Consider the following 26,060-nt stretch of genomic DNA (forward strand, 5'->3'; position numbering starts at 1 on the left):
GGATAATTCTTGCTTTTCCATGCTCTTTAAGTAAATCTTTTGGGGTTTTATGAGCAAGATGTGCCTCCAATTCTAATTTTAAAAAGACAGGTCCCTTGGGCGATCGTAAGGAGTACAAAACGGCATTCTATGACATGCTTCTCAGAGCAGATTTCGCCGTGATTGAGACTGACGTTTCCTTGATGGCTGAAAGACACCAATGATCAATATTCAACTTGACGATGGACCTTTATAATCTCTGCTTCTATTTCCCAGTGGATGCTTTTCATGAATTCAAAGCTGTGAATCGTTATTGACTTCAGTGTATTCCGTGCCATGCAAAAATGATGGAAGTGAACCCATCTGACATTGAAATTCTGTGCTTGTAACTCACTTTTCCACCTTGGGCTGAAGAAAGAGAGGCATTCGGTACCGTGCTTCCGTAATTTCCTTTTGAAACCAAAATCCTGTGTCCTCTTTGGGCTACGGGAGAAAGAGAATGACGGTGTTTGGAAGACCATCTGTCTGACCAGACTAGCGTTCAAAGGTATCATTCATCGGGTCATTCTATTATCAACTTTGCAGACTGCAAAACAGATACTTTGGACCTTTTGTGATAGGGTTGCCAAGTCAAATTCAAGAAATATCTGGGGACTTTGGGGGGGTGGGATCAGGAGCAAAAGAGTTTCCAGCTCAACATTAGGAAGAACTTCCTGACTGTTAGAGTGGTTCCCCAGTGGAACAGGCTTCCTCAGGAGGTGGTGGGCTCTCCCTCCTTGGAGGTTTTTAAACAGACGCTAGATGGCCATCTGAGAACAATGAGGATCCTGTGAATTTAGGGGGAGGTATCTGTGAGTTTAGAGCGGTTCTTCAGTGGAACAGGCTTCCTCGGGGCTCTCCCTCCTTGGAGGTTTTTAAACAGATGCTAGATGGTCATCTGAGAGCAATGAGGATCCTGTGAATTTAGGGGGAGGTATCTGTGAGTTTAGAGCGGTTCTTCAGTGGAACAGGCTTCCTCGGGGCTCTCCCTCCTTGGAGGTTTTTAAACAGATGCTAGATGGGCATCTGAGAGCAATGAGGATCCTGTGAATTTAGGGGGAGGTGTTTGTGAGTTTCCTGCATTGCGCAGGGGGTTGGACTAGATGACCCTTGAGGTCCCTTCTGACTCTATGATTCCTCGCTGAGCATAGGGTTCGGCCGTCAACTTGCCTAAGCCTTGGTAGCAAATGCCTGTGCGTCACATACGATGGCCCTGGATGCTTTCAAGAGAAAAACAGACCTTTTGATTGTGCATTCTTTGCCTGACCAACCTCAGTCAGCAGACTGACAATGGCGTCAAAATACAGAGCACTCTTTTGCCTTTACTGTTAAGATCCAGATGCCCTCCTGTCGTTCATCAGCTGCTCCATTAGCATCCTTGGCGAATGAGTCGCTCATCATCCTTCATCGGATACTTTATCCATGCAGAGATGAGAAAGAGAGAAAGAGCTGGCAAGTGTTTCGCATCTGGGTCCTTCCCTCAAGCGGCTGCATTCATTGTTGCATCGAAATAGGGACAACATTCCCAGATGACTCCTCCCCACCCCAGTTCCTCCCTACTGGATCTTTTTTTTTTTGTTCCTGAAAAGAATAAATGCATTTGAAGCAGCTGGCGCCGTTCGGGTTGTTGCAGCGCATGACTCAGCATGCCTGGGCATCACGGAAGGGTGCTGCATCGTTTTAAGTCAAGGGTGTTGCTCTCGTTTGTTATGAGGGCCAGATCTGACATCAATGAGACCTTGTCGGGCTGGGCCATGTGTGGCATAAAATGTAATGCCGGGTAGTGGAGATAAAAACTTTATAAAGGACACAGACAAATGCACTTATCGTTTTTTGGGGGGTGGTTGTTTTTAAAAAAAACTTAAAATGTGTTTAAAACATTACCACTCGTTGGTCAGAGAGCCAGTTTGATTCCCCGCTTCTCCACTTGCAGCTGCTGGAATGGCCTTGGGTCAGCCATAGCTCTCTTACCTGGGAGAACCGGGTTTGATTCCCCACTCCTCCACCTGCAGCTGCTGGAATGGCCTTGGGTCAGCCAGAGCTCTCTTCTCTGGGAGAACCGGATTTGATTCCCCACTCCTCCACCTGCAGCTGCTGGAATGGCCTTGGGTCAGCCATAGCTCTCTTATCTGGGAGAACAGGGTTTGAATCCCCACTGCTCCACCTGCGGCTGCTGGAATGGCCTTGGGTCAGCCATAGCTCTCTTATCTGAGAGAACTGGGTTTAATTCCCCACTCCTCCACTTGCAGCTGCTAGAATGGCCTTGGGTCAGCCATAGCTCTCTTATCTGGGAGAACTGGGTTTAATTCCCCACTCCTCCACTTGCAGCTGCTAGAATGGCCTTGGGTCAGCCATTGCTCTCTTATCTGGGAGAACTGGGTTTGATTCTCCACTCCTCCACTTGCAGCTGCTGGAATGGCCTTGGGTCAGCCATAGCTCTCTTATCTGGGAGAACTGGGTTTGATTCCCCACTCCTCCACTTGCAGCTGCTGGAATGGCCTTGGGTCAGCCATAGCTCTTTTATCTGGGAGAACTGGGTTTGATTTCCCCCAATCTTTCACTTGCAGCTGCTGGAATGGCCTTGGGTCAGCCATAGCTCTCATTGATCTCAAGGTCCCAGGTTCAATCCCCGGCTTCTCCAACTGAAAAGGGTCCAGGCAAATAGCCCAAAAGCCCAGCAAGAACTCGTTTCAATATTAGGCCACACCCCCTGACACCAAGCTAGCCGGAACTGCGTTCCTGCTCAAAAAAAAAAAAAGCTCTGGTGACATTATCAGTGCTGCGGGGGTGCCAGAACATATGAACATATGAAGGACGGTGGCTCAGTGGTAGAGCATCTGCTTGGGAAGGAGAAGGTCCCCCCAGGTTCAATCCCCAGCTTCTCCAACTAAAAAGGGTCCAGTCAAATAGGTGTGAAAAACCTCAGCTTGAGACCCTGGAGAGCCGCTGCCAGTCTGAGAAGACAATACTGACTTTGATGGACTGAGGGTCTGATTCAGTAGAAGGCAGCTTCATAGGTTCATATGAAGCTGCCTTATACTGAATCAGAGTGTCGGTCCATCAAAGTCAGTCTTGTCTACTCAGACCGGCAGCGGCTCTCCAGGGTCTCAGGCTGAGGTTTTTCACACCTATTTGCCTGGACCCTTTTTAGTTGGAGAAGCCGGGGATTGAACCTGGGGGGACCTTCTCCTTCCCAAGCAGATGCTCTACCACTGAGCCACCGTCCCTCCCAAAAGTTAGCTTTGTCTAGGGTGCCAGACAGTCTAGGGTCACCGCTGGCTGCCAGTAAAATGATCTTCACTGTGACTGAAGGTAAACTGTGAAAACAATAGTACAGTTGGCTCCACCTCCTGCGGCAGCCATTTTGTAGCTGAACCCTCCACACTGTGCCGGAATACCAAAGGTGCCCACAGGCTTAAAACGTTTCAGGGCCCCTGCTCTTACCGGTATACAACACCGGCTTTTTCTACTCAGCTCAGTTCACATGTGCTGAAACTGTGGAGCCTGCCACACACATTGCAAAGCCTAGGCGGTGTCTATTTATTTCCAACCATCTCGTTTCTGCCCAGCAACCAGACCAAATCCAGATCACGCAGAAACAACAATTAGAAGCAACAAGCGACAGCGTCAAAAAGAGGAATATCTACTAAAACAGCCGAGGCTATTCACGATTAGGAAAGAAAGCAGTTCAGATAAAAGGCAACCTGGAGAGATACGCAGATAAACCAAAAATACATTGTACAGGCTACATACAAATGGCCGGGCAGGGGGTGGGGAGGAATGGACTGGAATCACCCCCTAACCCCCGTGGATGTCCCAGTAGGAGGGAGAAGCATGGAGACTGAAACAGCATTAAGACTGGAATTCATAGGGTTCCCAACCTCCAGGCTAGAGATCTCCTGCTGTTATAATTGATGCCGCTGATCTCCGGATGACAGAGATCAGTTCCTCTGGAGAAGATGGCCACTCTTTGGCATTAAACCCCACTGAAATCCCCTCTCCCCATACCCCCCCTCCTCTGGCTCCACTCCCAAAACCTCCAAGTATTTCCTGACCCAGAGTTGGCAGCCCAAGGAATTCAGATAAATGTGTCTTTGATCTAGCCAGGGAAGGCCTCCTCTACAGCAGGGGTGGCCCACGGTAGCTCTCCAGATGTTTTTTGCCTACAACTCCCATCAGCCCCAAGCCATTGGCCATGCTGGATGGGGCTGATGGGAGTTGTAGGCAAAAAACATCTGGAGAGCTACCGCTGGGCACCCCTGCTCTACAGAGTTACCTGGTCAAAACCCATTGGTTTCAGTGAGCTTATACCAGAACAGGGGTAGCCCAACTTGAGTAATGTAAGAGTCAGGGCTTTTTTGAGCAAGAACACACAGGAACGCAGTTCTGGCTGGCTTGGTGTCAGGGGTGTAGCGTAATATACAAATAAGTTCCCGCTGGGCTTTTTCTACAAAAAAGCCCTGTGTGAAACAATGCTGATGTCAGGAGGTGTGGTCTAATATGCAAAGCAGTTCCTGTTGGGGGTTTTCTACATAAAAAGCCCCGGCAAGAGCCACATAGAATAGAATCCGAGAGTTGGCAGGGGCCATACAGACCATCTAGTCTAACCCCTGCTCCATGCAGGATCAGCCTAAAGCATCTCCGACAAATGATCATCCAGCTCACCACCTTCCCAGGCAGCTGATTTTACCTCTGAACTATTCTGACTGTAAAAAAAAAAATCCTAATATCCAGCCAGTACTTTTCTGCTTGTAATTTGAGCCCATTGCTTCGTCAGATGAGGGAGGGAGAGAGGGAGGGAGGGAGGGAGGGAGGGAAGGAAGGAAGGAAGGAAGGAAGGAAGGAAGGAAGGAAGGAAGGAAGGAAGGAAGGGAAGGAAGGAAGGAAGGAAGGAAGGAAGGAAGGAAGGAAGGAAGGAAGGAAGGAAGGAAGGAAGGAAGGAAGGAAGGAAGGAAGGAAGGAAGGAAGGAAGATAATGGGGAAAGGGGAGGGAGGAGGATGTTGAAAGAAAGAAACTTTAAATGCATTCTCTAAGCCACCGGCTGCCTTGTTTTGGAGAAGTGATTTAAAGAGACAAATGCCTTCTCCAAGTTGGCCAACTGGGTGGTGGAGGCTTCCACGGTCATACAAGATGTGTGAAAGCCGCACGTAGCTCCCGAGCCACAGCTTGGCCACCCCTGCAGAGTAACTCTGCATCGGGTTGCAGAGTGAGTAGCTGAAAAACTACAGATCTGGCCCCATGTCAAGAAGAAGAGGTAGCCCGCTTCCCTCCCTGAGAGCCAGTTTGGTGTAGTGGTTAAGTGCGCAGACTCTTATCTGGGAGAAGCGGGTTTGATTCCCCACTCCTCCACTTGCACCTGCTGGAATGGCCTTGGGTCAGCCATAGCTCTCTTATCTGGGAGAACCAGTTTGATTCCCCACTCCTCCACTTGCAGCTGCTGGAATGGCCTTGGGTCAGCCATAGCTCTGGCAGAGGTTGTCCTTGAAAGGGGGGGGCAGTTTCTGTGAGAGCCCTCTCAGCCCCACCCACCTCACAGGGTGTCTGTTATGGGGGGAAAAGATATAGGAGATTGTGAGCCGCTCTGAGACTCTGATTCAGAGAGAAGGGCGGGGTATAAATCAGCAGTCTTCTTCTTCTTCTATTATCTCGGTTTTGTTTGGTGATGTTATTTTGAGCCTGAGGTTCAATATCCAAATCAAACAATAGCGGTGCAGAACTGAGTCAGCCGGATCACCCTCCCTTTCATATGTAAACCTGGTGCCAGAGTAACCTTTTGCAAATGGCATTTCTGTTTGCCGAGTGCCGGATTGTTTTACCTTTCTCAGAGGCCCCGTGGGACCCTCTTGTCGCCAAAGTGGAGGCACACAAATGACTTGAAGGTCATCTGGTTGAAAGCAAAACACCCCACCAGGACTCTGAATACACAATATCGTTTCCTGGAACAGTATCGGGGAGCTGACCACCTTCCCAGGCAGCTGATTTTACCTCTGAACTATTCTGACTGTATGTGTGTGTGTGTGTGTTTGTGAAGTGCCGTCAAGTTGCTTCGGCTTTCGGCAACCCCAGGTCTTAACGTCTTCCAAAACAGCCTCTCATGAGCAACCTCACTCAATTCTCGCAAACTGTGGGCCGTGGCTTCCTTGATCGTGACATTTGAACTCCTTCTGGGTCTTCCTCTTTCTCTGCTGCCCTCAACTTCTCCCAGCCAGGGCTGGCCCTAAACTGTCCGGCACCCTAGGCAAGGCTAACTTCTGCTTTCCCTCCCCCCCCCCCCGCACACTGTAATGTCATTGAGTCACATAGGGGGCACCCAGTTGCCTCCATACAGAAGGCCAGTGCCCCAGGCAATCACATAGTTTGCCTAGTGCAAGGGTGTCAAACATGTGGCCCGGGGGCCGAATGAGGCCCCCGGAGGGCTCCTATCAGATCCCCCAGTAACTGGCTGTCGTTTTATATACTTATTTATTTTAGTATATTTCTATTCCGCCCGTTCCCCGTAGGGCTCAGGGCGGAGTACAGCATATGATAAAACAATAAAATACAATAAAATATTCTATAAACAGGCAACTCAACAGTACTCAGATTACGATGTCATCACATTGCCCAGCCTAGCCATCTCACATCATGGCAGTTTTTATTCCATTATTCCATCATTTGATTCCTTCTCCCTCTTTCTTGCTTCCTTCCTTCCGCATCGCAGCTTGTTTTGCCAGGCTTGCTCAATCACACAGGAGCTACTGAGCAACAATGTTCCCTCTAAGCTGGAGAGTCTTGCGAGCAAAACTTCTACTTTGTGAGCTACTGACATTAAAAGCTGTGAGCCAGTGGCATTCAAGTTGTGAGCTACTGCATAAATTAGTGTGCTCTGGGGTCATCCTTCTTGAGCTAAGACAGAAAGTGTGTGAGCTGGGGGGCTAAAACTCTGTGAGCTAGTTTAGAGGGAACTTTTAGTTTAGAGGGAATTTTCTCCATTGGCTGAGGCTCCTCCCTTGGGAAGGAAGGTTGGGGGAGGGAGGACTTGCTTTGCCAGGCTCCCTCAATAGCACAACAGAGCTACTGAGATCAGCCCTCTCTTCCTTCTGTTGGCTGAGACTCCTGGTCCCCTGGAAAAGGAAGGAAAGAGCCAGAGCTTCCTTTGCCCAATTCCCTGCATCCTATGGGAGAGATACAAGGAAAGCACCTTTAAGACCAATGTGTGCTCATGCTTTAAGCATGTTTTATTTTAAGGATTTTTTTTTAAAATCTGTGTCTTTTTATAAAGTTTATATATCTGCTACCTAATCTTAAAAAGGTACTCGCATGGCCCGGCCCGACAAGGTCTCGTTTATGTCAGATTCGGTTCTCGTAACAAATAAGTTCGACGCCCCTGGCCTAGCGGCAGGGCCAGTTCTGCTCCCAGCATGATTGTCTTTCCCAGGGACTCTTGTCTTCTCATAATGTGACCAAAGTACAATAGCCTCCGTTTAGTCATTCTAGTTTCTGGGGAGAGCTCAGACTCAATTAGGTTTAAACAGGGCTTTTGGGGTAGAAAAAGTCCAGCAGGAATGCATTTGCATATTAGGTCACACACCCCGGACCACCATTGTTTTGCGCAGGCTTTTTTGTAGAAAAAGTGCAGCAGGAGCTCATTTGCATATTAGGCCACACCCCCAGCATCACCATTGTTTCACGCAGGGTTTTTTTTGTAGGAAAAGCACAGCCGCAACGTATTTGCATATTAGGCCACACCCCCTGGCATCACCATTGTTTCACACAGGGCTTTTTGCAGGAAAAGCCCAGCAGCAACGCATTTGCATATTGGGCCACGCCCCCTGGCATCACCATTGTTTCACACAGGGCTTTTTGCAGGAAAAGCCCAGCAGCAACGCATTTGCATATTGGGCCACGCCCCCTGGCATCACCATTGTTTCACACAGGGCTTTTTGCAGGAAAAGCCCAGCAGCAACGCATTTGCATATTGGGCCACGCCCCCTGGCATCACCATTGTTTCACACAGGGTTTTTTTGTAGAGAAAGCCCAGCAGGAATTCATTGGCATATTAGGCCACACCCTCTGACACCAAGCTGGCCAGAACTGCATTCCTGTGTGTTTCTTCTAAAAAAAAAAAGCCCTGGATTTAAAGCTCATTGATCTGTCTTTGTGGTGTTCCAAGATATCTGTAAAGCTCTCCTCCGACACCACATTTCAAAGGTATCAACGATGTTCCTGTCAGCCTGACAGAACTGGGACCAGTTTTAATTTTATCAAGACAGAAAATGAGTCAGGTTCAAAACCTAGATGTGCTGGTATGACATGTCTCTACGCAAAATGAGCAGAGCAAGTCCACAAATGTAGAAGGAAAATAATTAAAGAACTTCCTGACCGTTAGAGCGATTCCTCAGTGGAACAGGCTTCCTCGGGAGGTGGTGGGCTCTTCTTCCTTGGAGGTTTTTAAACAGAGGCTAGATGGCCATCTGACAGCAATGAGGATCCTGTGAATTTAGGGGGAGGTATCTGTGAGTTTAGAGCGGTTCCTCAGTGGAACAGGCTTCCTCGGGAAGTGGTGGGCTCTTCTTCCTTGGAGGTTTTTAAACAGAGGCTAGATGGCCATCTGACAGCAATGAGGATCCTGTGAATTTAGGGGGAGGTATCTGTGAGTTTAGAGCGGTTCCTCAGTGGAACAGGCTTCCTCGGGAAGTGGTGGGCTCTTCTTCCTTGGAGGTTTTTAAACAAAGGCTAGATGGCCATCTGACAGCAATGAGGATCCTGTGAATTTAGGGGGAGGTATCTGTGAGTTTAGAGCGGTTCCTCAGTGGAACAGGCTTCCTCAGGAAGTGGTGGGCTCTTCTTCCTTGGAGGTTTTTAAACAGAGGCTAGATGGCCATCTGACAGCAATGAGGATCCTGTGAATTTAGGGGGAGGTATCTGTGAGTTTAGAGCGGTTCCTCAGTGGAACAGGCTTCCTCGGGAGGTGGTGGGCTCTTCTTCCTTGGAGGTTTTTATATAGAGGCCAGATGGCCCTCTGATAGCAATGTGGATCCTGTGAGCTTAGGGGGAGGTATCTGTGAGTTTCCTGCATTGTGCAGGGGGTTGGACTAGATCAGGGGTGGCCAAGGGTAGCTCTTCAGATGTTGTTTGCCTACAACTCCCATCAGCCCCAACCATTGGCCATGCTGGCTGGGGCTGATGGGAGTTGTAGGCAAAAAAACATCTGGAGAGCTACCGTTGGCCACCCCAGACTAGATGACCCTAGAGGTCCCTTCCAACTCTATGATTCTAAAGCGGAACGGTGGCAGGCGATTTGAAGACTCGGAAACTCTGGATCAAACTGAATGTAAAAACACCCGTCATATCAGGTGAAGCTGCAGTGTACTGACTCAAACCTTTGGTCTGTTTATTACGGCATCATAGCCCACTGAGGGCCCTCCCCTCCCCAGGCTCCATCAAGAGTCGCCAGGTCCAATGCAAGAAATATCTGGGGACTTTGGGGGTGAGCCAGGAGCAAGGATGTGAAAAGCGCCATTGAACTCCAAAGGGAGTTCTGGCCATCACGTTTAAAGGGACTGCATGCCTTTTAAATGCCTTCCCTCCATTTGAACATAATGAAAGAGCTCCTAGAATTGGACCCCCTAGTCTAATCTTTTTGAAACTCGGGGAGTGTTTGGAGGAGAGGCACTGGATGCTACGCTGAAAATGTGGTGCCTCTACCTCAAAGAACAGCACCCACCCTTCAGAACCCAGAGGCCCATAGATCAATACTCTATTATATGAGGAATAGTCTCCATAGGGAATAATGGAGTGCCCAGCAGACATTCCCCCCCACACACTTTTTGATAACCCTGAAGTGTGGGGGAGGGCCTCCAAACTGGGGGGATCCCCTGCCCCCAACTGGGGACTGGCAACCCTAGCTCCATCCCCAAATCTCCAGAGGTTTTCCAACCCGGAGCTGTCATCTACGCCTCCCCCATCCCCCTTGGGTTGCCAAGTCTACTTCAAGAAATATCTGGGGACTTTGTGGGCGGGGCCAAGCCGACGCTCTGCAGCTGTGCCACGACTCCGTCCCTAGCAAGGTCCAGATGAAGTACTTCCCTAGCCAGAGCTGGCAATCCTTACCCCTCCAGCCTCTGGATTGATTGAAGACAATGCTGAGCCAAGCAGACAGGTGTACGGACGGGTCGGAAAACACACATCAGGGGAAGGAAACCCTTAGCCGCAGGCTTCTCTCCTTATTGTGAAATGGTCATAGGCGGTCTCTCTGATAGCCCTAAAGCTCTGCTTTCCTGCTGGCTCATCTGCTCCCCCTGGTGTACGCTTGGCAGAGCTGCGCTGGACAACAGGAGGAAGAGGAGGGTTTACACTGTAGGGTTTACAACTTCCAAGGGATAGCGAGAGCTCTCCCAGTATTACAGCTGATCTCTGGGTGCTTCAAGTGGAGGAAATGGCTTCTTTGAAAGTTGGACTCTGTGGCCTCATTCCCCAAATGAAGTCCCTCCCCTCCTCAAACCCTGCCCTGCTCATGCTCCACCCCCACCCCCAAATCTCCAGGTGTTTCCCCATCCAGAACCGGCATCCCTGGAGGGCAGTGATGGAGATTTTGGCCTTCCTGCAGCACAGACTCCTAACACGATCCCTTGACTTCAGGATTAGGCTTCCCAAGCTCCCGCTAGGAGTGAGATTTCCCTGCTGGCATGGAGCAGGCCGCTGCAGGGGGGGGGATCCCTGCCCCCCAAGAGCTCTGTCATGCGTGGCGGCACTTGATGCGATGACATCACCCGGAAGTGATGTCATGGCTGCACAGGGACACTCTAGCAATTCAGAGAAAACTCTCTGGTTTCGCTCAGGGATGCTCTAGCAATTTGTGGGGGAACTCTATGGTATGTTCTTGCATACCCTTGCTCCTGGCCCCAACCCCAAAGTCTCCTGGCTCCACCGCCAGATATTTCTGGAGTCGAAATTGCCAGCCCTACTTACAGTAGGCCTGGTAAGAAGAGCCCTGTCAGCTCTTGGAGGATTGACTATATCGGGGGGGAGGGGTGCAGCCTAATATGCAAAGGAGTTCCTGCTACAAAAAAAAAGAAAGAAAAGCCCTGGATTTAATACTTCCAGTGAGTCCTAAAACAGAAGCCATCCATGAACAGATCTAATCTGCATGACTTTATAGATAACTATAGTTGAGCCAGTTTGGTGAACTATAATGTTGAGGCAGTTTGGTGAACTTTAATGTGCCAGTTTGATAACTATAGAGAGCCAGTTTGGTGAAGTGGTTAAGTGTGCGGACTCTTATCTGGGAGAACCGGGTTTGATTCCCCACTCCTCCACTTGCACCTGCTGGAATGGCCTTGGGTTAGCCATAGCTCTGGCAGAGGTTGTCCTTGAAAGGGCAGCTGCTGTGAGAGCCCTCTCCAGCCCCACCCACCTCACAGGGTGTCTGTTGTGGGGGAGGAAGGTAAAGGAGATTGTGAGCCGCTCTGAGACTCTTCGGAGTGGAGGGCGGGATATAAATCCAATATCTTCATCTTCTTGCACAGAACTGTGAGACAGATAGAATCATAGAATCCGCCTTGCTGTCGGATGGCCATCCAGCCTCTGGTTATAAACCTCCAAGGAAGGAGAGCCCACCACCTCCTGAGGAAGCCTGTCCCACTGAAGAGCCGCTCTAACAGTCAGGAAGTTCTTCCTAATGTTGAGCCAGAAACTCTTCTGATTTAATTTCGACCCATTGGTTCTGGCCCTACCTTCTGGGGCCACAGAAAACAATTCTGCACCATCCTCTATAGGACAGAAGTTGTGGGTTGTGATCTTGGAGGAATCCCTTTTGATACTTGCAAGGCTTTGCTAATCAGAACCAACCTCCCTCATCCCAATTATGGAAAAAAAGACAGACACCTTCTTTGCCTTTCTTCTCCCCTCCTTCCCCAAGCTAACAGCAATGCCACAGGGTTCTTCAACGTGGTGCCCACATCTGTCATTCGTGCCTGCCACCATAGTTCTGTGCACCCACCAAGAGTTCTTAGAAAGTGGGTGAGGCCAGGTGAAGATACTGCCAAGTGTGGTTTCTGATTGGCTGCTGGAGATCTGGAGGAAGTGGAGTTCTGGCCACCACTTTTAAAGCGACTGTGCTCCTTTTAAATATCTTCCTTCCATAGGAACTAATGGAGGATAGGGCTCATAGAAGAGCTCATAGAATTGGACCCCTGGGCCAATCTTTTTGAAACTCGAAGGGTGTTTTGAGGAGAGGCACTGGATGCTATGCTGAAATTTTGGTGTCTCTACCTCAAAAAACAGCCCCTCTGGAGCCCCAGATACCCACAGTTCAATTCTCTATTATACCCTATGGGAATTGATCTCCATAGGATACAATGGAGTGCCCAGCAGACATTTCCCTCTCCCTGCTTTCTGATGACCTTCAAGTGGGGGCAGGGACTCCAAACCGGGGGATTGGCAACCCCAGGGGTCGTTTTGTAGAAAAACAGGTGGTAGAGCTCATCCGGGGATTGTTCTGCAGCTGCACCTACTATTCAATGGACAAGGTGGGAAGGAGGAGGAGGGAACCGTCAGAAAGGTTCAGGAGCTGCGCTTCTGTTCCAGTTTTGAAGCGGTCGCGTTCCGAGCTGCCGGAGCAGGAATGGGCTGAACCAAGTGGTTGGGGGGGGGGGGTCTTTGGACCCAGCAAAGCTCCAGTCAAAGGAGCAGAGCAAGCAGAAGGTGTTTTGGGGGGGAGGTATTGGGAAACTTTTGATTTTTCTGGCCCTCTCAGCCCTGCCTTTGCCCCATCTGCATCGGGCGCCATTGGCGAGATAATCCTAGCTACTGGAGATGGAGGAGGAACTGCGCTTCTGTGAGCGCCTGCTGAATTCGAGGCCTGGGCCAACCCTAACTGTAAGCTCTTGGAGGATTGGCTAAACACACAGGGGTGTGTGGCCTAATATGCAAAGGAGTTCCTGCTCCCCCCCCAAAAAGCCCCGAACAGCTGCCCACTCTGCAGGCCTTGACATATGGAAATGTCCATAATTAACGTTCCTAAGTAACAAAGTGGTGGGAGACCGTCGTGCTTCGTCTAGCTGGACTTCAGTGCCAAGAAAATAGCCGTTTCTTCCGTCCATCCATTTATAAATCTGGAGATTGCAATGATAAATCTGGAGATTGCAAAGATAGAAGAGACATTTAAAGGGAGGGGGAGCACTCCGATGGGAACAGCTTTACATTAAGCACACCTTGGATCGATAAAGGGGGGGGGGGAGAACAAGAGAAGCGAGTGGGATGTTGCCATGGTGACCACAGTATCGGATTGGATAGACTTGCCGCGGATTGCCTGTTTCTAACACAGGGGGAAGCGAGGCGGCAGACATCCGGCCAACCAACAGATAAAAATGATGTTCATGTGGCAGCCTTTCTCTTCGCCTCTTCCCTGAGTTATTTCTTGGTAAAAATAGTAATTTTTTTTGGGGGGGGGGGAATCCTAACCTAGACATAGAGCTTTTTTTGGAGTAAAAGGTAAAGGTGGTCCCCTATGCAAGCACCAGTCATTTCTGACTCTGGGGGGACGTTGCTTTCACGTTTTCACGGCAGACTTTTTTTATTATGGGGCAGTTTGCCATTGCCTTCCCCAGTCATCTACACTTTCCTTCCAGCAAGCTGGGGACTCATTTTACCGACTTCAGAAGGATGGAAGGCTGAGTCAACCTTGAGCCGGCTACCTGAAACCAGCTTCTGCTGGGATCAAACTCAGGTCGTGAGGAGAGGGCTCCGACTGCAGTACTGCAGCTTTACCACTCTGCGTCACGGGGCTTTTAAAAATTTTTTTGTAGACACAGAGCTTTTTTTGTAGCAGAACTCCTTTGCATATTAGGCCCACCCCCCAGATGTAGCCAATCCTCCTGGAGCTTACAGGGCTCTTCGTACAGGGCCTACTATAAGCTCTTGGGAAGATTGGCTACATCAGGGGGTGTGTGGCCTAATATGCAAATAAGTTCCTGCTGCCAAAAGAAGCCCTGCCTAGACACATTGCTGAATTCAGCTCAGGTAGTGTCAAACCAGGGAAGGGAACTCAAGGAACATGTCGAAGCTGAATGAAAGGATCAACTCAGAGCGTGGCGACAGTTTAAAAAAAGGCCAAGCTAGGAGTTATTGGGCAGAACTGCTGATCATGGGTGATTCCTTGAAATTTGGGGGTGGAGCCTGGGGAGGGTGGGGTTTGGGGAGGGGAGGGGCTTCGACAGGGTTGTGATATAATGGTGTCCACTGTCCACCCTCTGAAGCAGCCACGTTCTCCAGGGGGACTGATCTCTGTAGTCTGCAGATCAATCATGATTCTGGGAGATCTCTGAGCACCACAGAGCAGGGGTGGTCAAACTGTGGCTCAGGAGCCACATGTGGCTCTCTCACATATATTGTGTGGCTCTCAAAACCCCCAGCAGCCCATCAGCTGGCTTGAAGAAGGTATTTCTCTCTGTAAATCACTTCTCCAAGCCAAGCCAGCCAGCCGTTTGAAGAATGCATTTAAAGTTAAAGTTGCTTTCTTTCTACCTCTCTCCCCATCTATTTTCCTTCCTTCCTTCCTTCCTTCCTTCCTTCCTTCCTTCCTTGCGCCTCTCAAACATCTGATGTTTGCATCTTGTGGCTCTGAAACGTCTGATGTTTATTCTATGTGGCTTTTCTGTTAGGCAAGTTTGGCCACCCTTGACCTAGAGATTGGTAATCGTCATTATTAGGGGCAGGGTTTGAGAGCAGAGCCACCAGCATCTTCGTGTCTTTGTGGAACTTTAATAAGATGATGCCTCGTATTGACTGGTGACCTAATGAAAAGTATATTTAGGACACCCACAGTTGAGAAATGCAGTACATTTAGGCCCTCACCTGGAGAGCCCAGGCAAATGTGGTCATGTCAGATCTCAGAAGCTAAACAGGGCCAATCCCAGCAAGTACTTGGATGGGAGACCTCCAATGAATACCAGGATTGGGACGCAGAGGCAGGCAATACGAGCTACCTCTCTGTAGAACATCCTAGCCCCACTAGGAATTGCCAGAAGTCAACAATGACTTCCAGGCGCACGCACACACAAGTATTCACACACACAAAAAGAGAGGGGGATGCTGTAGATTTAGGGCACAGTTCAGAAGTGCTTCTTCACCCAGTGCTTAATTGGATTATGGAATTCAGTACCATACCTTAGCAAAGCAGATAAGGTATGGATGGCTCAGGAAAACTTCCGTGTTCAGAAGCAGTACACTTTTGGATGTGAGTGTCAGCAGCCATGTTCAAGGGTTTCCTCTAGGGCTGCCAGCTCTGAGTTGGGAAATACCTGGAGATTTGGGGCTGGGAGCCCAGTGAGGGAGGGGTTTGGGGAAGGGAGGGGCCACAACAAGGCATAGTGTCATACAGTCCACTCTAGGCCCCACCTGGAGCTTGGCAACCCTACCTCCCTGATGCCGCCGGCGCAATGACGTCACCCGGAAGGGATGTCATCGCGCCGGCGACATCATGTGCCAGCCACTCTAGGCGTTTCCAGGAAAACTCTATGGTTTCCCCAGACACTCTAGCAATTTGGGAGGGAAAACTCTATGGTACAATAGGTCTCATAGGCCGCGGGGGACTTGGCAACCCTACCTGCTTTCCTCAAAGCATTTGGTAGCCAGTGTTAGAAACAGAATGCTGGAGCTTGGGTGTGATCCAGCCAATATGTCTTTTATATTCCATCCCCAGCAATATGTTCTTATATTCTGTCCCCATTTCTCAAATAGGCAGAAGCCTCCATAGTTCACTTGTAAGATAATGAGGACGGTCTTGCTAATTAGACCCTGGGTTTGCCTAGCCTTACATTCCTTTGGGGTTTTTTTTTTTAGTCTGCAACAATGGCCAGCTTCAAACTTCGCTTCAGTAGCATCAGTAATTAGTGGGTTGAAAGCAAACTCCTATGAACTCTGGTTTGTTAAAATCTAAAACGTATGCTCAAAAGTAGTGACACGAATGTCCCAGCGTTTCCAAAATCTTTCCTGTGCTGCATGAATGTGCAAGACATCTGTTTCCAAAGACTTGTGGCTTGTTGTAAATGAGCAACCACGTGGCTTTTTTAAAAAATGGAAAGAAACATAATATGATTGAATCTTTTCAGAAAACAAGAACATAAGAGAAGCCATGTTGGATCAGGCCAATGACCCATCCAGTCCAACGCTCTGTGTCACATAATGGCCAAAAAAACTAGGTGCCATCAGGAGGTCCATCAGTGGGGCCAGGACACTAGGTCCTCACACTGTTGCCCCTCCCAAGCACCAAGAATACAGAGCATCACGTGCCCCAGACAGAGAGTTCCAACAATACGCTGTGGCTAATAGGACAGCTCACACCTCACCAAATAAGAACTTTAGAAGGGCCTTGCTGGATCAGACCAATGGTCAATACTCCCTCTAAGCTGTGGAGTCTTGCAAGCAAAAATTCTACTTTGTGAGCTGCTGGCATTAAAGTTGTGAGCTACTGCATAAATTAGTGTGCTCTGAGGACATTTTTCCTGAACTAAGACAAAAATGTGGAGCTGGAAGCTAAAAAAAATGTGAGCTAGCTCACACTAACTCAGCTTAGTGGGAACACTGCCGATGGTCCATCTAATCCAACATCCTGTCTCACACAGTGGCCAGCCAGTTCCTCCAGAGGGCCAACAACAGGGCAGAGAGGCCAAGGCCTTCCCCTGATAAGAACATCAGAAGAGCCCTACCGGATCACACTACTGGTCCATCTAGTCCAGCATCCTGTCTCACACAGTGGCCAACCTCGGTCATCTGGTACTTCATTCTTCATCATGTGTGCACCTGGCCCGAAATCAGCAGGGTTCTTAGCGGTCCCCTGACCCACCTTCAGCCTGTGGGTGACTTTCTGAAAGCCAGCAAGGTTTGACTCTAGGGTCGGAATCATAGAGTTGGGAGGGGCCATACAGGCCATCTAGTCCCACTCCTTATTCAGTGCAGGCTCAGCCTAAAGCATCCCTGACAAATGTTCATCCAGCTGCTGTTTGAAGACAGCCAGGGAGGGTGAGCTCATCATCTCCTTAGGCAGCCGATTCTGCTGCTGAATTACTTACGGTAAAAAAATAGAATCCTAATATCCAGCCGGTACCTTTCTGCTTATAATTTAAACCCGTTAGCATGAGTCCTCTCCTCCTCTGCCCACAGGAGCAACTCCCATCCCACCTCTAAGTGACAGCCCTTCAAGTACTGAAAGAGAGCCATCTTGTCTCTCCCTCAGCCTCCTCTTCTCCAGACTGAATATTCCCAAGTCCTCCAGCCTGATAATGGTGATGATGATATTGGATTTATAGCCTGCCCTCCACTCTGAATCTCAGAGCGACTCACAATCTCCTTTATCTTCTCCCACCCCACAACAGACACCCTGTGAGGTGGGTGGGGCTGAGAGAGCTCTCACAGCAGTTGCCCTTTCAAGGACAACTTCTGCCAGAGCTATGGCTGACCCAAGGCCATTCCAGCAGCTGCAAGTGGAGGAGTGGGGAATCAAACCTGGTTCTCCGAGATAAGAGTCCGCACACTTAACCACTACACCAAACTGGCTTTCCTCAGAGGGCTTGGTCTCCAGGCCCCTGATCATCCTTGTCTACACCTACTCCATTCTGCCCACCTCTTTTTTTTAACTGCAGCCTCCAGAAATGCACAAAAATGCTGTATTGGAAAACCCGCATTGGAAAATCCCTGGAGATTTGCAGGTGGGACCTGGGGACAGAAGAATTTGGTAAGGGGAGGGGCCTCAGCAGAGTGTAATGCCATAGACTCCACCCTCAAAAGCAGCCCGGGAAATAATCCCTGACATCTGGAGATAATTTCTAACTCTGGGAGATCTCCAGATCCCGCCTAGATGCTTGGCAACAGAAGTGAGAATCACTGAAGAACTGGCAAAAGGAAGAGGGGAGCCTCTTGGGAAGTGTAAAGAATTGGAAGTTTTGGAGCTGAAGGAATGCCTTGTCTTGAACGTGTAGCTTAGATGAAGCTTTCAGCAAAAACAGGATCCGAATGTTCGGGAAGTGCTCGTTCAGCTGCGTATTAACTGCACATCTGAGAATCAAATCCGGACTGGAGTCCTTCTGAGAAATCTTATTCTTCTGCTGCTGGAGCTGTGGATGTCTGCCTGAGGAAAGAAAAGAGTGACTGGATTACTATTTTGAATTTTACCTGTTGGACTTGGGGGTTTGACATCCCTCTCCCAGCTGTGTTCATTCCTGTTTTGTATTAACAATGTATTTTCTACGATTCTTTAAATGATATGAATTTTCATGTTCTAAGTAATTAGAATCATAGAGTTGGAAGGGATCTCCAGGGTCATCTAGTCCAACCCCCTGCACAATGCAGGAAACTCACAAACACCTCCCCCTAAATTCATTGCTGTCAGATGGCCATCTAGCCTCTGTTTAAAAACCTCCAAGGAAGGAGAGCCCACCACCTCCTGAGGAAGCCTGTTCCACTGAGGAACCATTCTAATGGTCAGAAAGTTCTTCCTATTGTTGAGCCGGAAACTCTTTTGATTTAATTTCAACCCACTGGTTCTGGTCCTACCTTCTGGGGCCACAGAAAACAATTCCACACCATCCTCTAAAGGACAGCCCTTCAAGTACTTGAAGATGGTGATCCTATCACCTCTCAGCTGCCTCCTCCCCAGGCTAAACAGGCCCAGCTCCTTCAACCTTTCTTCATAGGACTTGGTCTCCAGACCCCTCACCATCTTCCAGCTTGTCTATATCCTTCTTAAAATGTGGTTCCCAAAACTGAACACAATACACACAATTGTAGTGGTCTTTAGTCACTTTTAGATAAGTTTTGAGACTCTGTTATGCCAAGGCGGTGCCTTTTACCTCTCGCCCCACCTGAATATTGGTAACTGTATCTGACTCAAAATTACAGTTCCTGCAGAAAAGAGGTGGTTGTATGAATGGGCCCTATATGGAGACGGATGGGAAACAAGGCACAGTCAAGGACTCACTTCTGTAAGCTGGTAGTAAACAGTAGGCAGCTGGCCAGCGGGGCGTGGGATCCGCAATGGGTGCATAGACACCATAATCAAGTTCTTCTAATCACTGTAATTAATTAGTCACTTTTCTGGCATCCGGAGCGTTTTTTCTTTTCTCCCTTTGGGTGATTTTCTCATTCAGTTTACCCTTTTCTCTGTGGGGGGTGTGTGTGTTTCTGGGCTTACTCATCAGGGAACAACTAGAATGGTCGCAGGGGTGTGTTTACTCTCCCCGGATTCTTGTCCTTTCTCATTGCCGCCACAAATCCCCGATAAGGACACCATACGAAAGCGATGCCGTTGCCCACCCCTGCGTTCAGATTTCCAAAATTAATCATACAAAGGATGTGGGAGGAAGGAGATGGCTAATCATTGTCCTGATTAATTGCGTTCCGTGTTGCTAGCCGCTCTGGGGCTCTCGGTATAAATCTGTTTCAGTTATAATCGCTTCCCCCTGGAAAATTCTGCAGCCCCCTCTGACGGTATCACCATAACGTATTTGGAAGAGCCCCCAGAGTTCCAGCCAAACGAGGCAGAGAAGATGTCATAAGCAAACCACAGTTTGTTTGTGACAAGAGTGAACTCTATGGTCTCTCCCTGTCCCCCCTCCCCAATCTCTCTCCTTTTTGGAGGTTTTTAAACAGAGGCTGGATGGCCATCTGACAGCAATGCGGATCCTGTGAATTTGGGGGGGGGAGGTATTTGTAAATTTCCTGCATTGTGCAGGGGGTTGCACTAGATCCAGTTTGGTGGATCCAGTTTGGTGTAGTGGTTAAGTGTGCGGACTCTTGTCTGGGAGAACCGGGTTTGATTCCCCACTCCTCCACTTGCACCTGCTAGCATGGCCTTGGGTCAGCCATAGCTCTGGCAGAGGTTGTCCTTGAAAGGGCAGCTGCTGTGAGAGCCCTCTCCAGCCCCACCCACCTCACAGGGTGTCTGTTGTGGGGGAGGAAGGTAAAGGAGATTGTGAGCCGCTCTGAGACTCTTTGGAGTGGAGGGCTGGATATAAATCCAATATCTTAGATGACCCTGGAGGTCCCTTCCAACTCTAGGATTCTATGAGAAGGAGTGAAGGAAGGGGTTGCATCAGTGCTTAGTTCTCATGGCCCTTTCTTACACACCCAGGGAAATGCTGATTGCTACTTTTGGGACAGGCAGCAATTTTTCTCCAGGCCTGTTTGGCAAGGGATTCTGAAGGTTTTTGCCATCTTCTGGGCATGTTACAGGGGTCACTGGGGATGCATGTGGGGGGAGGGGGGGGAGGTACGCGTGAACAAGGATTTTTGGTAAAAAAAAAAGCCCAGCAGGAACTCATATGCATATTAGGCCACACCTCTGACATCACTATTATTTCACACAGTGTTTTTTGGTAGGGAAAGTCCAACAGGAACACATTTGCACATTAGGCCACACCTCTGACATCACCATTGTTTCACACAGGGCTTTTTTGTAGAGAAAGCCCAGCATGGATGCATTTGCATATTAGGCCACACCTCCAACACTGAGACAGCTGGAACTGCATTCCTGTGTGTTCCTGCTCAAAAAAAGCCCAGTTCTTGTCGCCCTTCTCTCCAACCCTCTGTCCTACAAAGTTGTTCTTCTCACAGTTCTGGGGGTTGTATTTCCAGTGGTTCAGAGCAACTGCAGGAGTTTAGAAGAACAGTGGGAAGCTTCCGTGCGTGGATGGTTGGATGCCTGTATGGTATAGAGCAGGGGTGGCCAACGGTAGCTCTCCAGATGTTTTTTGCCTACAACTCCCATCAGCCCCAGCCATTGGCCATGCTGGCTGGGGCTGATGGGAGTTGTAGGCAAAAAACATCTGGAGAGCTACCATTGGCCACCCCTGGTATAGAGCCAAAGGGACTTGTTCCACTAAGTTTCCCATTTCCTTCCACTGGGTTCTTGAGTCAGCAGAAGTCTTTTCTCGCCAAAGGAAAGCATCACCATTAGCACAACCGAGCTACAGGATCTGGTGTTGCAACGATGAAAACAGACAAAATCAGCAGCAGCACCAGAAAGTGACAGTGTCACTAACCAAAAGTCCAGGAGAATAAAATAGGTTCTGCTTGATGCTCATATCATAGAAGTAGATTTGGGCATGTTATTTCTTTGTTGTTGTTCAGTCGCACAGTCGAGTCCGACTCTTTGTGACCCCATGGACAAAGTCACGCCAGGCCCTCCTGTCTTCCACCATCCTCCAAAGTCTGCCCAAATGTATGTTAGTTACATCAGTAACGCTGTCCAGCCATCTCATCTTTTGCCGTCCCCTTCTTCTTTTGCCTTCTGCCTTTCCCAGCATCAAGGTCTTCTCCAGGGAGTGCTCCCTTCTCATTTGGTGGCCAAAGTATTTGAGCTTCAGCTTCAGCATCTGACCTTCCAGGAACAGTCAGGGTTGATTTCCCTGAGGACTGACTGATTGGATCTTCTTGCAGTCCAGGGGACTCTCAAGATTCTTCTCCAGCACCACATCTCAAAAGCATCTGTTCTTCTGCGCTCGGGCTTCCTTATGGTCCAGCTCTCACAGCCATACCTTACTACTGGGAATACCACCGCTTTGACTATATGGACTTTTGTTGGCAGGGTGATGTCTCTACTTTTTATTATAGTGCCCAGGTTGGCCATAGCTGTCCTCCCAAGGAGCAAACGTCTTTTAATTTCATGGCTACAGTCACTATCTGCAGTGATCTGGGATCCCAGTAGGAGGCAATAAAACTAGACTAAGATGATGTAAATACTGCTGAGACAGTAGATTCAGACGGGCAGCCTTGTTGGTCGGAAGCAAGAGAACAAAGTCTGAATCCCGGGGCAACTTGAAAGCCAACAAAGTTTAATTCTTGATATAAGTATTTATACCCAGAATAAAACTTTGTTGCTGAAAGAGTAGTTTAATCCATTTGTACCCTAGGGGGAGCTGTGGTGCATTCCCTAGCTTTCAGGTTTTATTGATTTTTCCCGCCCCCCCCCCTGCAGTTTGAATTGCCAGGTCTGTGTTGGAAAATACCCAGAGACTTTGGGGGTGGATCCGGGAGAGGGATTGAGCCCCACCCCCCCGCAGCCTCCCTTCAAATCTGCCAGTTTGATGTAGTGATTAAGTGTGCGGACTCTTTATCTGGGAGAACCGGGTTTGATTCCCCACTCCTCCACTTGCAGCTGCTGGAATGGCCTTGGGTCAGCCATAGCTCTTGTAGGAGTTGTCCTTGAAAGGGCAGCTGCTATAAGAGCTCTCTCAGCCCCACCTACCTCACAGGGTGCCTGTTGTTTGCGGGGGGGGGGGAGGTAGAGGAGACTGTGACCGCTCTGAGATTCAGAGAATATGAACATATGAAGCTGTTTTATACTGAATCAGACCTTTGGTCCATCAAAGTCTGTATTGTCTACTCAGACTGGCAGCGGCTCTCCAGGGTCGCAAGCTGAGGTTTATCACACCTATTTTCCTGGACCCTTTTTTGGAGGTGCCAGGGATTGAAACTGGGACCTTCTGCTTCCCAAGCAGATGCTCTGTCACTGAGCCACCGTCCCTCCAATATCTCCAATAAATAATAATAATAATAATAATAATAATAATAATAATAATAATAATAATAATATTTTTTTATTTATATCCCGCCCTCCCCGCTGGGGCAGGCGGGATATAAATAAATAAATAAATCCAATATCTTCATCATCATCATCATCTTCTTCTTCTTCTAAGCATCCATTTTCTCTGGGGGAGGTGATCTCTGCCAGATGGAGATCAGCTGTAAAAGCGGGAGAGCTCCTGAAGGCTGGCAACCTTACTTGCAGTTTGGCCTACCTCTTGTTCTGTCCAATTTAAGAAATATCTGGGGACTTTGGGGGTAGAGCCAGGAGACATTTGGGGTGGAGCCAAGATCAAGGCTGTGACAAGCATAACTGAACTCTAGAGGGAGTTCTGGCCCTCACATTTAAAGGCACGGCACACCTTTTCAATGCCTTCCTTCCTAGGAAATAATGAAGGATAGGGGCACCTTCTTTTGGGGCTCATAGAATTGGACCCATTGGTCCAATCTTTTGGAAACTTGGGGAGTACTTTGGGAAGAGGCACTAGATGCTATACTGAAAATGTGGTGCCTCTACCTCAAAAAACAGCCCCTCTAGAGCCCCAGATACCCACGGATCAATTCTCCATGATTTTCTATGGGAATAAATCTCCCTAGGGAATAACAGAGTTCCCAGCAGACATTTCCCTCCCCTCCCCCCGCTTTCTGACGACCCTGAAGCGGGACAAGGGTCTCCAAACCGGGGGATCCCCTGCCCCCACCTGGGGATTGGCAACCCTATGCTGCAGTGCATTAGTATGTTAGTGCTCCTTCTCCGAAGGCCTCTCTGTTGCATTAGGGGCCTGGCGTCAGTTATTGTCTTTCTGCAAAATCTTGTCGCAGCAAAGATTATTGGAAGCAAACTCCCAAGAGTGAATTGGATTATTTCTTACTCAGAAATAGCACCAGCAGTTTGGCTGTCTATACAGCAGGGAGGTGGCCTGGAACATTGATAGAGCATTTACTTTGCATAAGGAAGGTCATCTCTGATAGATAACAATACTTACAGCAGGAACTCATTTGCATATTAGGCTACACCCCCTGATGTCACCATTGTTTCCCGCAAGGCTTTTTTGTGAGAAAAGTCAGCAGGTACTCATTTGCTTATTAGGCCACACACCCCTGACACCAAGCCAGCCAGAACTGAGAGCCAGTTTGGTGTAATGGTTAAGTGTGCGGACTCTTATCTGTGAGAACTGGGTTTGATTCCCCACTCCTCCACTGGCAGCTGCTGGAATGGCCTTGGGTCAGCCATAGCTCTCTTATCTGTGAGAACTGGGTTTGATTCCCCACTCCTCCACTGGCAGCTGCTGGAATGGCCTTGGGTCAGCCATAGCTCTCTTATCTGTGAGAACTGGGTTTGATTCCCCACTCCTCCACTGGCAGCTGCTGGAATGGCCTTGGGTCAGCCATAGCTCTCTTATCTGTGAGAACTGGGTTTGATTCCCCACTCCTCCACTGGCAGCTGCTGGAATGGCCTTGGGTCAGCCATAGCTCTCTTATCTGTGAGAACTGGGTTTGATTCCCCACTCCTCCACTGGCAGCTGCTGGAATGGCCTTGGGTCAGCCATAGCTCTCTTATCTGTGAGAACTGGGTTTGATTCCTCACTCCTCCACTGGCAGCTGCTGGAATGGCCTTGGGTGGGCCATAGCTCTCTTATCTGTGAGAACTGGGTTTGATTCCCCACTCCTCCACTGGCAGCTGCTGGAATGGCCTTGGGTGAGCCATAGCTCTCTTATCTGTGAGAACTGCGTTTGATTCCTCACTCCTCCACTGGCAGCTGCTGGAATGGCCTTGGGTGGGCCATAGCTCTCGCAGAGCTATCCATGAAAGGGCAGCTGCTGTGAGAGCTCTCTCAATCCCACTTACCTCACAGGGTGTCTGTTGTGTGGAGGGGAGGTAAAGGAGATTGTGAGCCGCTCTGTGACTCTGAGATTCAGAGTATAGGGTGGGATATAAATCCAGTATCCAACTGTGATCCTGTATGTTCCTGCTCAAAAAAAGCCCCACACATCAGAGCTCCCTGGCAAAGACGTTGGGAATATCCATTCATTACCTTCTTGTCCATTTACTTTCTCTGACTTGCCCTCACAGCACAGAAACCCTTCCTTGTTCGGATTCTGGGAGGCCTACCTCCCCACTGGCCCTTTTGTCCCTGATGTGGTGGATCGGTCTTTTTACTGGCTTTTTGCACATGAGAAGATCACATGGATTTGGCCCATAAACAACCACACCTCACGGAAAGCCCTTCCCGAAACTGAGAACCCATGTGGCGGTAGTGGTTAGGTTGTCAGAGAAGGACCAATGAGCCCCGGGTTCAAATTCACTCTCAGTCAAACCTACCTTGCAGGGCTGTTGTGCCTGTCATCACAGTGAAGAGAGGCGAACCGTACGTGCTCCTTGGTGGAAGGGAAGGACTCAGAATATGAGCCAACAATTCTAGCAGTAATGTCTGCTTGGGGAAGAAAAAACAGCTTGTTGCAGTAGCCAAGTTCAGAGTGAAGGGAAAGGTGGAAGTGGAATGCCGAGATGGCTTTTGCTGTTCCTGGTGAATATTTAACTCTGTTTGGTAGCGGAGGCAAGCGTGTGCCAGTTTACATTTTCTCCAAAGTCCCCACGGAGCTCTGATGTGTATTATTATCTATTGGAGATGACAGGGAGTGGTACACATTGCTAGGTTACAAGAACACGTCTTTGTTCTGTGTGACTGCACCTTTCCTTGCTGGCTTTGCTCAGGGCGAAAGCGCACCAGCCATGTTTCCATCTCGCTTTCCCTCTTGCTGGTTTACTGTATTGAATGGCACATCTCCAACCACCCCGTTCTGAGAATCCAGAAGTTCTGGCTTGGTGGTAGAGCATCTCCTTTGGAGACAGCTCCATTTTCCGATCTCCGGCATCTCCAGTTTAAAAGATCAGATAGTAGGTAAGGTGGTGTAAACCTCTGCCTAGAAAAACTTACCAGTTCGTGTTTTTCTTTCTTTATTACAGAAACTACTTTCTTTTTTGATCCAGCATTGATCTAGTGATTTGTTGCGTTTTATAATATGAGCCGGTATGTGTGTGTATTTGTTTGGCCTCTGAAGAAGACCATTTCAGGTTGAGACACGTCAGGTCAAGCGGTTTCCAATTGTGGATGTATGATTTTACTAAGTAAGGAGGCTAATGATGGTGCCCTAAATGCCAGTTTGGTGTAGTGGTTAAGTGTGCAGACTCTTATCTTGGAGAACCAGGTTTGATTCCCCACTCCTCCACTTGCAGCTGCTGGAATGGCCTTGGGTCAACCATAGCTCTTGTAGGAGTTGTCCTTGAAAGGGCAGCTTCTGGGAGAGCTCTCTCAGCCCCACCAACCACACAGGGTGTCAGTTGTGTGTGTGTGGGGGGGGGAAGGTAATGGAGATAGTGACCACTCTGAGACTCTGAGATTCAGAGTATAGGGCAGGATATAAATCCAATATCTTCTTCTACTTCTTCTTCGCCTTCTTCTTGAGAGCCATTTTGGCG

At 49.0% G+C, this 26,060-nt stretch overlaps 1 protein-coding gene across 12 annotated transcripts in view; it reads left to right on the forward strand.

The window, feature by feature from the left end:
* Positions 1–26,060, forward strand: part of DLG2 (discs large MAGUK scaffold protein 2) — a 1,647,444-nt gene that overhangs the window by 1,373,553 nt on the left and 247,831 nt on the right. The window lies entirely within an intron of this gene.

Source organism: Heteronotia binoei, chromosome 3 (assembly GCF_032191835.1).
Source record: "Heteronotia binoei isolate CCM8104 ecotype False Entrance Well chromosome 3, APGP_CSIRO_Hbin_v1, whole genome shotgun sequence".
NCBI lineage: Eukaryota > Metazoa > Chordata > Lepidosauria > Squamata > Gekkonidae > Heteronotia > Heteronotia binoei.